This window comes from Equus asinus, chromosome 2 (genome assembly GCF_041296235.1).
Source record: "Equus asinus isolate D_3611 breed Donkey chromosome 2, EquAss-T2T_v2, whole genome shotgun sequence".
NCBI classification, from domain to species: Eukaryota; Metazoa; Chordata; class Mammalia; order Perissodactyla; family Equidae; genus Equus; species Equus asinus.
Window position 1 is genome coordinate 6,992,041 of NC_091791.1, and position 13,405 is coordinate 7,005,445.

Genomic DNA, 13,405 nt, shown 5'->3' on the forward strand with positions numbered 1-13,405 from the left:
AAGCGCAGTCATTTTAAAGTCTGTTTCTGTTAACTCTGTTAACTGGATCTCCTACAGATCAGTTTCTATTGTTTCTCCTGAATTTCAGTCTCATCTTCTTGGCGTCCACTTATGCATGGTTATTTTTTGAATGTCAGACATTGTATATGAAAAGCTTAAAGATGCTTTGAGACACTGATGTTATATGGCTCGTGCCTAAGCAAGAGGCACATGTGATCAGGGACTGAGTTGGTTTCATAGTTCTCTATGAGAGCTAGTCTACTTCTGATTCACTCTTTCTCCTAGTGTTTAGCATTTAGAGATCCCAGCCCAAAGTCTAGAGTGGGGAGTTATCAATACTACCTCTTAGCAGACTCTGATATCCAATTTTTGTCCCCTTAGCCGTGTGAGTCTGTTGAAAGTTCTGCTGAAGTTTTCAGCCTCTCAGCTGCCTCTTCTAAATCTGCAGGTGCTTTGAGTGGGAAAGTTAACCTGCAATTCTGGGTTCACACTTGGGTTTCCTGCTCTACTTGGCTCATGGTCCCATAATTCTTCTTTACTTCGGAAACTCTACCTTGCCTTCAAATAGAATTCTTACATTTTTTTTCAGCTTTTCTAGTTGTTTTCAGTGGAAGGATGAGTCCAAATTACCAAGACTATCATTACCAAAAACAGAATGCCTCCATTTTCGTACCATCAGCTTAATGACTATGAATATCATATCATGTGGTTCTGGTGTCTTTTTTCTAACCATTGCATTGGGGTGGGCATATAGGTATTTTCTGACTTTTCGATATGAACTATGCTAAATGTCTCTCTGCTTATATCTGTGTATACCTTTCTGGCTATTTCCTTTAGATGAATTTTTGGGAATGATAACTATTTCTAAATTGCCTCGTGGAAGGCTGCATCAGTTTACACTTGTACCACCTGTGCAGGAAAGTATACATTTCTTGGCATCTCACCAACATCAGCATCTCAAACTTTAATAAGCCTGGCATGGTACCAGGTAGCTACCAGGTTGGCCAAAAAAATCATGTTCTTAAAAATTCTCAGTAAGTTGGAACTGTGGGCCAAAACTCATAAGATAAATCAATAAGTAAAATAACAAGGCTTCTGGTTCAATTAAAAAAAAATAGCTAAGCAGGTCTAGCATGGTCTGTAACCACAGCAGGTAGAAAACAGTTGAAGGAACAGAGTATGTAACCCCTACAAAAGATATGTTTGGGGGAGGAAATGACGACTTTGCATGACTTTGAAAAATATAGTTCTCTTCAACAGGACATTTAAAAATAAGGAACAGGCAGTTACCTACCAAGCATTTTATTTTTTTGGAAAATTTTTGGCACAAATTCCTGATGGTCCCCACAAACAGGGAAGGATATGAGCCTACTGTTCTCTCTAGCAACTGCTTTTCATGAAAGCCACCTGCCAGGAGTTTGAATTGTTTGTAGCAGACGCCAAGTGTAGATGCATGATTTACCCTTGGAGTGCAGCTGGGTTTCTGTGTTTCCCTGTTGTTCAATGCTTCATCACAGTGGCTTGTTTTCAGCTTTTCTTGTCAGATGAAGATATTGACTTGCCTTCTGACCACTCCACATCCCCTGGTTTTCTTCATTTTATTTTTCTTTACAAACAGCATCCTTCTAGGATAGGCCAAAAAATGTGCCAGTGACATGGGGGCAGGAGTGTGTTTATGTTTTTGTGGTGAGGAATAGAGTCCCCTGTTATGGAGAAGGGATTTATTAACCTTTCTTTTCTCAATCAGATAACTATGATTGACAGTTTGGGTAAGGTTCTTATGAGTAATTCCTTTCTTTTCAACAATTCCAATAGAAGAACAGAAATAAATATGTGTGTGTATGTGTGTTTTTGTGATAAGATGTTATGGTTTGCAACAAAATGGAAACTAGATTGTAAGAATGGGAGTGTTTTGCTGGACTGGAGGGCAAAATTATATCCTTACACAAAAGGAACAGAGATGTGACCAGCACGAATGGCAGTGTGATAGGATCCTTTCTATCATTCACATCAAGTGCTTCCTATGTGCCAGCTCTGTCCAATTGTTGGTATGAACTGTGCCATTTAATCCTCCCAGCTGGTATGATTATGATTTACGAGTGAGGAAACGGGGGCTCAGAGAGGCTAACAGTGACTGAGTCACAGAGGCAGTAAATCACGGAGCTTGGGTTTGACTCCAGGTCTGTGTAATCCTAATGTATTTGCGGGGAGGGAGAGGAGGCTATAATGAAAAGCCAAGTTCTAATTTGGGGTAAAGCTACTGATGGGCTTAATTGACCACTTCTTTTCTCTTCCACTAAAGTCTGGACTTTCTGTTTATGAAGAATTAGCAGGGAAACCTTTCACTTAAACTTGACGACCATGCAACCATTTTTATATTTACTTATTTTAGTGCACCTTTAGGTAAGGTCCTGCTTTATACTTAAGAAAAATCCATACACGCACAATTTTGTTTATACAAAATGTCTTCTAGCTAGTAACTCATCTGAAATCTTTCGGAACTATTCTCTTTGAAATTGTTGCAAATAAAATATTTTTCAGCAGGACTTCAGGTTGGCTAAGGCTTCAAGGAGCGCTTGCAGCCCAGTGTGTATACAGCGTGAACAGAATGAACTGCACTGCAGGCAGAAGGTGGAAGGCAGCATAAAGTGCAGAGAGAGGAGGGAGGGAGAGGTGTACCTGAGCCATCTTGGATGGCCTCCAAGGTCAGGAGCATCTCAGCGTCCCTTAAGGAATGGAGAGTAAGGAGTAAGTAGAAAAGGGGTCAAGAGAAGGAAAGGTGTGCTCATCTATTCCTTCCAGGTTTATTTATCATCATCCTACTTGACTTTAGACCAGAGATTGTGAATTCAAATGCTGCCAGGGGCCAGGCTGGTGTTACAAACAAGTGAAGCTGGCCAGGCATAAGGTGACGGATAACTTTTGTCCCTTACCCTTCGTGTGCCCATACGCCGGGGCACTGTGGGGCTGGAAGAACTGGCCGCTTCTATTCAGTTTTAGCCAATTGTTGCCATCAGAAGTGCAAGACCAGGGTTGCCAGTTTTCTGATGTGTTTCTTCTCCGAGAAGCTGCACGTCCAGATATGTCCGAGATTCTCCTGAGTTTTAGATGTTAGCAACTAAATCAAATTGACAACACTGGGTGGCAGACACTTTGGGCCCAAACCAACGATAGCTGCAGGCTGAACAAAGTTCATGAATTGCAACCCTGTGAAACTTGGTCCAGCACAATGATTCCGAAAATATGGTTCCTGGACCAGCAGCATCAGCATCACCTGGGAACTTGTTAGAATTACAGATGCCCATGCCCCTTCCCAGACCTACTGAATAAGAAACTGTGATGGGCCCCACAATCTGTGTTTCAACAAGCCTTCTAAGTGATTTTGATGCCTATTAAAGTTTGAGAATGTTTTTTTACATTTTTTAGTGACTGTGAAAAAATGAAGAGAAAAATAATATTTCATGATTCAAAAAATTATATGAAATTCAAATTTCAGTGTCCATAGATAAGGTTTTATTGGCACACAGCCACGCTCATGCATTTATGTATTATCTCTGACTGTCTTTGTGCTGCAACAGCAGAGTTGAACAATCATGGCAGAGACCGTATGGCCCACAAAGCTTAAAATATTTATTATCTGGCCCTTTACGGAAAATATTTGTCAACTCTTCTCTAGAACAGTGAATAGGGGTGGAGGGAGAGTGGGCAGACTGAGGAGGAGAGGATGCTGAGAAAACTCTGTTTCATACCCAAGATGAAGGGGAGAAGTGTCACTGGAGCCCTGCATTCATCAAACAGCTCAGGGAACAATGGATAAAACTGGTTGGTGAGAGAGTGGCCTCAGGAGAGCTGGGATGAGGACCACGCAGCAGAAATAGAAACAATTCCAGAGATAATCCAGAGGAGATGTCCACAGGGCTTGACCACTAATTCAACATGGGACTGAGAGAAAGGAAAGAGTCAGAAGATGGTATGAATGCGGCCAAAAAGGATGATGATGACAATAGGGAAAAGAAGGGGGTCACAGGACAATGAATGCACTTGGGGAAGATGTAGGGGAGATATAAAACATGGTGAGAGTGTTTTAAACCCTGCAGCATTTGGATTGCTGGTAGGATACCTGCTGGACATGTCTTATGGGGCATTTGTGTCACACATGGTAGCTCAAGAGAGAGGCTGAAAGCTAGAGATTTGGAATTGGGAATCTTCTACATAGAGGACGAAGTTTTTCCATAAGTCTCACTGGATTTATGACTGGTTGATTCTACTAATATTTTAGTAGGAAGAGAATTGAACTCAAACTTTCCTTCAGCAGAGTGTACTGATTGTCCCAAAACGGAGCTAGACGAAGGTGGAAAACTATGTCCTCAAGGAATGCAAATTCCTGCAAGCCCACTAGAGCGAGGGTCCACGGGCGGCTCTGAGGGGCCACTTGAGTCCTTCATTTGCTCTTCTTTCTTTTTCTTATTTAATTATTTTATGAGGTCATCTTGACTTATAACATTGTGTAAATTTCAGATGTACGTTGTTGTACGTGAGTTTTTGTGCAGATTGCTCACCGCAAACAGTCTAGATTTTCTCCCTCACCATATATACATGCCCCTTTACCTCTTGCACCCTCCCCCGATCCCTTTCCTGCTGGTAACCACTAATCTGTTCTCCTTTTCTAATGTGTTTATCTTCCACGTATGAGTGAAATCATACAGTGTTTGTCTTTCTCTGTCTGGCTTATTTCACTTAGCATAATAACTTCAAGTTCCATCCAAGTTGTTGCAAATGGCACAATTTTGTCTTTTTTATGGCTGAGTAGTATTCCATTGTGTATATATACCACATCTTCTTTATCCATTCATCCGTCGATGGGCACTTGTGTTGCTTCCACATTTTGGCTACGGTGAATAATGCTGCGATGAACATAGGGGTGCATAAGTCTCTTTGAATTGTTGATTTCGTGTTCTTTGGATAAATACCCAGTAGTAGAATAGCTGGATCCTATAGTAGTTCTATTTTTAATCTTTTGAGAAATCTCCATACTGTTTTCCATAGTGGCTGCACCAGTTTGCATTCCCACCAACGGTATACGAGGGTTCCAAAACCTCTTCTCCACATCCTCCAACACTCATTTCTTGTCTTGTTAATTACAGCCATTCTGGCTCACTTGCTCTTCTTGAGTCCTCACTTGTGAGGCTGCGTCTGTCCCCACCTGCAGCACCGTTCTCCTTGGGCTCCATTCTCCTAACTCAGGATGGAGCTGCCCCTCCAGCCTCAGCTGGCTCCCCCTCTTCCTCCCTCCTGATTCTGGAGACTGAAACACCCCAAGAAATAGTGTGACAGGCAAGCGATAGAAAAAGCTGGTGATGGTCGTACTCCAACTTTTGTGTGAAGTTGTGAAATGTGAATTCTCGTAGATCTCTGGGAGGCTTTCAGCATGAGTTTTCATGGAGCAACTAGAGTATGTTTTATACAAAGCTAGCAATTAGCTGTAATTCTGTTTGTAACAGAAAAACTGGTTTGCACTAGGCTTCAGTTAGTCCACAGTGACTTGGCAGTGCCTCTGTGATCGATAGCAGGATTACTTTTTAAGGGGATTATTGCATTCTGCTAATGTTTATTTGAGAGAGATTGCAGTGATACTTTATAAATGACCCTTAGTCAACATATGAGTGGGATACTCTCTCCAGAAGACAGCTTGCCTGCAAGCAAACTAGCAACTTAAGCTGTTAACTTCCTCTGAATGACAGTTTGGAAATGGTTTTGTAGAAAAAGAATGATACATGAATGTTTTCAGACATCAAATTAGTTAGATAAATGAATTGGAAGCCAAGCTTTCCAGTTAATAAACAGTGCATATTATTTTACAGTTATGTCTTGTAAGTTTAGGCAAGTCATTCCAAAAAGCAATGTTCTGGGGCCAGCCCCTTGGCCAAGTGGTTGAGTTCACACACTTCACTTCAGCGGCCCAGGGTTTGCCGGTTTGGATCCTGGGTGCGGACATAGCACCGCTCGTCAGGCCACGCTGAGGCGGCGTCCTACGTAGCGCAACCAGAGGCACTCACAACTGGAATATGCAACTATGTACTGGGGGGCTTTGGGGAGAAGAAGAAGGAAAAAAAAAAAAGCAGTGTTCTGAGCTCTTTTCTAATATTTTAATGTACCTGATTATACCAGTAAGCAGATTTTAGGAAGTACTACCTTTAGTCTATTTCACATCAAAATGAAGTACTTTCCCATATTTTGTGCTGCATCCACATGGGTCTCTTAGAACCTTCTTCCTCTTCTCTAATACTGGTCATACAGATGTACCATCCTCTTCCCGTATGAAAGAAGAGAAGAGCTAAGTTGCTGTCAGCCACCTCCCCAGGGACTGGCCTAAGGAGTGTGCCTGCCTCATAAATGTGCCCCCAGTTAATGAATGGATTCTATTCCTTTTTGAAAACTTGTTAGCTTTCTTTAAAAAACCTAATTTATCCTGCCCATTTAGATCTAAATACAAAAAGGCTAAAAGGATTGCAGTGTGGGTAAACAGCAATAAATAATCAGTGAAATGGTATTTTGTCACTGTCATGCTATGAAGTGGCAGTTTCATTGGTGATTGGATTTCTATAATAAACATGCATTTTCATCATCGTGCATGATGGTTTCCAAACGGACATTCTACCATTTGAATCTCATAGACAATCTTCCTGGTTATGTCAGTTTTCTATTGCTGCTATAACAAATTATCACAACATAAGTGGCTGAAACAGTACCCCTTTATGATCTCAAAGTTCTACAGATCAGAAGCCCAGTGGCTTGGCTGAGTTCTCTGCTTCAGATCCCACCCGGTTAAACTCCAGATGTCCGCAGGGCTGCCTTCTTTGGTGGAGACACTTGGAGAGAATCCGTTGCCTGCTCATTTGAGATGTTGGCAGAATTCAGCTCCTGACGGCTGTAGGCCAGAGTCCCTATGTTCTTGCTGGCTGTAAGTTGAGGGCCATTCCCACCTTCTAAAGGCTACCAGGTTTCTTGGTTCAGGGCTCCCTTGCTCCATCTTCAGGACAAGCAAGGTGGATCAAGTCCTTCTCATGCCACATTTATCTGACCCCAGCAATGAAAGAGTCTCTCCTTTGAAAGACCCTTATGATTACAGTTGGGCCCATCCGAATATTCCAGGGTCATCTCCTGGTCTCAAGGTCTTTACCCTTATTCAGAGCTGCAAAGTCCCTTTTTGCAAGTAAGGTTTAACACAGGTTCCAGGGATCCATACAAGAACATCTTTGGGGACCCATTTTTCTGCCAACCACATTCATAGGCAGGAAAAGTATTGTTATCCCCATTTTCCTGGTGAGGAAACTAGGCCCAGCAGAGTGAAATGACTGGCTGGCAATCCCGTGGCCCAAGTGGCAGCATCCAGTCAGCCTGTGGACAGATTTCTAGCCTAAATCCTCTCCCAGTGTGTAGCCTCCTAAATGGAAAAACACATTTCCAAGATGAAATGAAATAGTTCTTTCTTATTTAAATTATTGTTCCTCTGCAGTGAAAGGAGGAGGAGTTGTTATGCATTTGCAAACTTCCAATTTAGGATGCTCCTAGAAGTCAATCAGGCACTCAATGGCCGCCTTCTGGGCTGTTGGAGGTAGTTTTAAGATGCTAAAGTGATCTGGATCTTGGCACCCAGCCAAGGCCTGCTCCTCATGATAGCAGTCATCACAAACCCTCTTTGACAATGGTAAAGCCATACTGACTTTGTGCATTCATGAGCGGCTGGTACCTCTTCCATGTAGGATGATGGGCACGTGGCACTAAGGCTGTGGGTGGTCTTATGAGTTGATCGGGGCCATGGGTGATGGGAAAATCCCACCTTAGCCATAGGCGTCCTGATGGTCCTGGGCCACCAGCAGGCAGCTGTGTGAGTTTGTCTCCCCTTCCTGCTAATAGAGACGTCTGAAGGCAGAAGAGGATGGGAGGATAGCAGAGGTAGAGGACCCAGGGCCACAGCCTGGTGGGACCTAGTATCAGCTTGGCCCCAGTGAGATGCCAGTTTCAGCAACGCGATCTCACCACACCATCCAGCTCCCAGGCCACCAGGTCACCATGCAGTCGAGGGTCCTGTCCCCAAGCCTGGGGCAGTTAGGAACCGTTAAGTCGCAGAACAGGACTTCTTCACATCCCTCCTACTCTGATTCCCCTCACCCCCACCCCCACCCCGACATGGCTCTGATTCCTAATTCTCCCTATTCTACTCCCCACTGCTCTTGGCCTTGTATTTTACATTGATTTATGTTTTATCGCATTCCATCCTCCTCCTGCTGCCCGCTCTGTACCTCTCTGCCCTGTTTCGGATTCTTTATCACTAATGTCTAAAGAACCTGGAGCAGGTGTCATCTCTAGAGACCTGAGGGTGCCAGGAGCCAGGCTAGGAATGGGCGCTCACTAGAAATTTTTATCCAGTCCCAAGTATAAATATAAGAAATTCAGCTCCCAGCAAGCCCTGCCTCCTCTCCTCAGAGGGTCAGAACACAGGTCATTCTCAAAGGCCTGATTCCTCGCTCCTTCGGAAGTGATCTGCTATACACCCACTTGTATCCGTTAAGGACATCAGCCTCCGGGCGTGAGGCAGGCAGCCCACTGGGGTCAGAGGGACTGACCGCAGACTTCTGCTCGGGGATAGTTCTGACTCAGAAGGACAGTCCAGATGTCCCTTTCATACCTCCTGAGGTGCTGTTAATGGCTTTGGGGGTCTCTTTGCTACCCCCTTGGTCAGTGTTCCTTCTGCCATCTCCTACCCCCTCCATGCCTGTATTCTGTCATCCCACAGATATTTCCAGGTGGCCCTGTTCTGGGCGTTGGGAATAGAATGTGGAACAAGGCGGTAAACTTCCCCTCCCTCGTGAAGTTTCTGTTTCACTAGGGGAGATAGACAGTCAACAAGTAAATAAACACACCAATAAATGATCACAAATGAGGAAATAGGCCAGGAAAGGAGAGACCTGGGTGTGTGAGAGCAAAGAGCCCACTGCGATGGCAGGAGCTTCCCTGAGCAGGTGGCATGCAGGCTGAGACGTGGAGGCGAAGCCCCATAGAGAGCCCGGGGAAGACCTTCTGGGCAGAGGGTCAGCAGACACAGAGGCCTGGAGGCCAGTGGAGCCAGGCCAGTTCCGCAGTGCATCAGGAGCTTGGGGAGCAGGCAGGAGAAGGGCTCAAGAGAGGCCAAGAGGTAGGCAGGGCCAGACCCTTCCTGGTACAAAGGCCATGGTTTTATTCCAAGTACAGTGGGTCACCATTGAAGGGTTTTCAGAAGGAGCGTTGTTTCTGAGCAGGGGTGTTGTAGGGGGTAGCTAGCATGGATTTCCACCAACTTCCCCTTTGTATTGGATTGGAGAAGAGTGTAAAATAAAAATTTTAGATATAAGTTTGAGAAAGCTGCATTGTAGTGCTTTCCAGATTGCTTTCTGTTAGGTCATGTTGTCACTCTCCTCTTACAACCCAACTGTGAACTCCAGGAGGGAGCAGGTTACCGCTGTCTGCTTCAGAATCGGCCATCGTCCGCAGATGGACGCAGAGCGTGAGGCACTGTAACCCTGTAGCACAAATGCATAGGGGGGAGACTGCCAATGTTCCAATGAATAAGTAAGCCTTTAAGATGCTATAGCTACAGTGATCTAAAATGAAAATCTAGAATATCTGATGCAAATTTAAGCATTAGTGAGCATACCAGCAGCCACAGGCTGCAGAACTTGAGCTCAGAGCATCGCCTTGTGGAGGGCGATGGGGTCATGCCTTTTCATGCTGGGAAGGGAGACGTGGGCTGAGCATCTGTAAACCTGTCATGTCGCAAATACGGTAAGAAGAGTCTGTACTAAAAGTAATCCTTCATTTTAATACAGAAAATCCTTAAAAACTACATTGTATATATTTCAAAAGCAGTTTTTACTCGAGGTTAATATGTGCTATTCTGCACGATTTAACAAAGCATTTGCTAATGTCAATCTTCCATCAGAAAAAATTATCAAAACTCATGAATAAACATCATCGTTTATGTAGTAACTGAAAGGCTCAAGCAAGGGACACCCCATTACAGTGCTCCAATGCCTTCATTCCTTACTGTGTTATTCTGCAGTTAATTCAATTTTGTCCTTTCTCAGTTCTACAGTGCACATATCTTCCTGGCTGTGGAACCAGCACACTAATATTAAAGTGGTAATCAAGATTGCCTCTAAATATTCATAGCAATAAATGACTCCCTCGTGCCCCATGAGTGCCAGGGCTGCAGTCTGAAGCATTTATTTAGTACTGGAGAGGGGTCTAGTCACTTCAGAGTCCCTTGAATGAGATATTTTAATATTGTTGTTCTGTTTGAAAAATCAGATCCCTCTGTGCTTCCAGTATCAACGGTTGAAATGAATGACTTTGGCTCAGCGCCCACCATCGTCTTTGAGAGGATAACCTGGAAGTCATGATCGGAGTGAACTTGGCTATTGACCTCACATCTGAGTTTTTTCATGTAATTCTCTTCCTCCTGCTAACCTGCCACCTTATTTTAACTTCACGGTCGAGTTCGGATTTTTCCAAGTCATTGAAAATCGGCTGCTCTTTAAGGATATAGAAACACCAGGGAGATGATGCTATGTATCATTCTATCCATCGGAGGAAAAAAAAGTTGTAACATCTTTGTATCCATGAAAAGCTACATTTATTAACTTGAGATATTTTGCACCCATCATGAATGAAATAATTTAAATTCAAGTTTGGGTGATCTCCCAATTATACAAATTAAAGAAGGGCAGCACAACACAGCGCTGAGAAGAAAAAAACTGTAGCTAATCAATAAATCACTTTCTAAACATCTGCTTATACTTCCAGTTAAGTAGGATGTGCTGGCCAAGTGCATTGTGGGAGATCTCAGAGGGTGAACAGGGCAGCTGAGGGTCCAAGCAACGGGCAACAGGGTGGTGGCTGGAGACTTCCTTTGCAGACCTGCCTGGGGAAGCCTACCCAAGCTCATTTCTATGAGGAATATACAAAAAGAGAGGCCTCAGAAGAAACCAAACCTGCCGACACCTAGATCTTGGACTTCTAGCTTCCAGAAATATGAAAAAATAAATTTCTGTTGCTTAAAATACCCAGTCGGTGGTATTTTGTTATGGCAGCCCTAGCCAGCTAGCACAGGACGCTTCTAAGATTCTGGTAATATTTTGATTTTTCAGCTGGGTGGTAGATATCCTAATGATTATTTTATTGTTTTTTAAATTATATATTTTATATACTCTCTGGATGTACTTTTCCCAATTAAAAAAATAGAATTCTAGTGACCGCCAAAACATCTCCGACCTATTGATTAGCACTTAATTGATTTATTCAGAAAATGCAGTTCTGTAAGCATTCAGTAACAGACATAGTTCCATTAGAGTGATCAATATATTATTTTTAAGAAAAAGAACGCTGTATTTAACCAGCCCTAGTTCATTATCTCCAACGTATAAAAATCAAAAGAAAATGGAATGAATACCTGCTTTTAAACTAAGAAGTCTAATGCAATTAGTGGTTTTGAATTAAAAAAAAAACTCTCTGTTCTTCCCCATTGATTTCTCCTGCGCCATTCAGATCTCCACTAAGACACACAGATAAAGATCATTTTGCCTCCCTGGGGAAAATGTATTTGTTTGAAAGATGTTGACATTGGAATGTTATAACAGCTCCTGTGGGGACTTTACGTGGAATTAGGACAAATGTTAATGTTTAAACTAGCTCAGTTCTTTGGGGGCAAACAAAGAGTGCTGCAAATATGTTTTTTCACAAATATAAGAGTCAGGATTTCTCTTTAAAAGAATGATACATATCTCAACATCTTAGGCAAACACAATTTGTAATTAAACTAAGTTATTTACACACACACATATAAACACATGCAAATATATATACTTATACTTGCATATGCTGTTGGGGCATATCTTGACAGAATATTGAGACATTTTTCTAATATTTGATTATAAACATAATAATATTTTTCTAAGATATAATTAACGGATGCAAATTGCAAACCCTGGAGAGAACCTTCTTTAAGTGTTTGTAGTTAAAGCCAAGCGTTAGAAAGTATAGGCCAATTTAGGTAAAAGTCTCTGTGATGGGCTCAAAAGCAAATACAAGGCTTAGAAACACTTTGACACACTATATTAAAAATCAAAAGAAGTGATGTGTGTTTAATTAATAGGAATAGTAATATTAATTTTAGAAGTTCAGCAAACACTCATAAATGCATACAATTCTTATAAACACCAGACAGCATGAAAGTATATCAATTAAGAAGTGTGGTTTTTGCAGGATCGCTAGATGTTTGTGTAGTCATTTGCTAGAATGAATCCAAAAACAAGACCTGTTTAAATCCAGAAAGTGTACATAAGTATTTCCTGTATATGGAAATTTAACTGTTTAACACTCAAGCTTGAGTACTTAAATAATATCACTCATCAATTAGAATTGAGAAGAGCCTTCTGGAAGCACACACACACACACAAAAACTTGACTCTGCACCTAATGTTACCCCCAAAAGGCACCAATATTTAAAATAGTCTATTAATCAGGCAGCAGTTGGTGATGCAAGTTTTAGATCTCTGTTACTGACTCAGAGGTGTCCAATGAAGGTGGAAATTTCTGTGAACTTTCCATGAGGATGGAAATGTTCTGCGTCTGTGCTGTCCAGTGGTGGTAGCCACTAACCACATGTTGCTTCTGAGCCTTGAAATGCGTCCAGTGTGACTGATGAACTAATTTTTAACTTTGTGTTCATTTTAATTAATTTAAATTTAAATAGCCATGTGTGGCTAATGGCTACCATGTTAGATATAGGAAATTACGAAAAGATGCGCAAAGGGCTGCCCTAAGAATAAAGTGAATCGCCTTTCGCCTTCATGATTCTGCCCCAGTAATATGGCATTACTTAATGCACGGTTTACATTCTCCCAAAACTCTTGGGACCTTCCATTGTTGTGTTTTTTGTCTAAATTTTATTTCATTTTAACTAATTATTTTTGTGTTGGACATCGGAGCTTACAATCCAATTGCTCTTAAAATGTAGTAGCACGTGGTTAGTTAATTCCTAGAGTAGCTGAGATGCTGGCTGTGTTGTGAAAGTGTCCTGAACGCTGGAGTTACGAGAGTGCCTTTTGAATACAGAATATTAGAAAACTATGTATAAACCTCTTATTCTCCTATCTCTTATACGAGCATGAAACCAAAGGAATTTGCAGAGCAAAGGCAGACAAAGCCGATGCATCTGAAGTCAGCAGCACCAATTCAGTGTGGTTGCTGCTGATGTGTGAACAAGACGGAAACTGCGCTTGCAGCAGTCATGCAATGCTGGCTGGTGAGAGCCCAGGCTCTGGAGCTGGTGGTGCTAGTTCCACCTGAGGACCCGACTCTCCTCCAC

The 13,405-nt window shown here is 42.4% G+C and overlaps 1 protein-coding gene across 1 annotated transcript in view; it reads left to right on the top strand.

The window, feature by feature from the left end:
* Positions 1-13,405, top strand: part of ADAM12 (ADAM metallopeptidase domain 12) — a 334,496-nt gene that overhangs the window by 74,202 nt on the left and 246,889 nt on the right. The gene's annotated exons all lie outside the window — the stretch shown is intronic.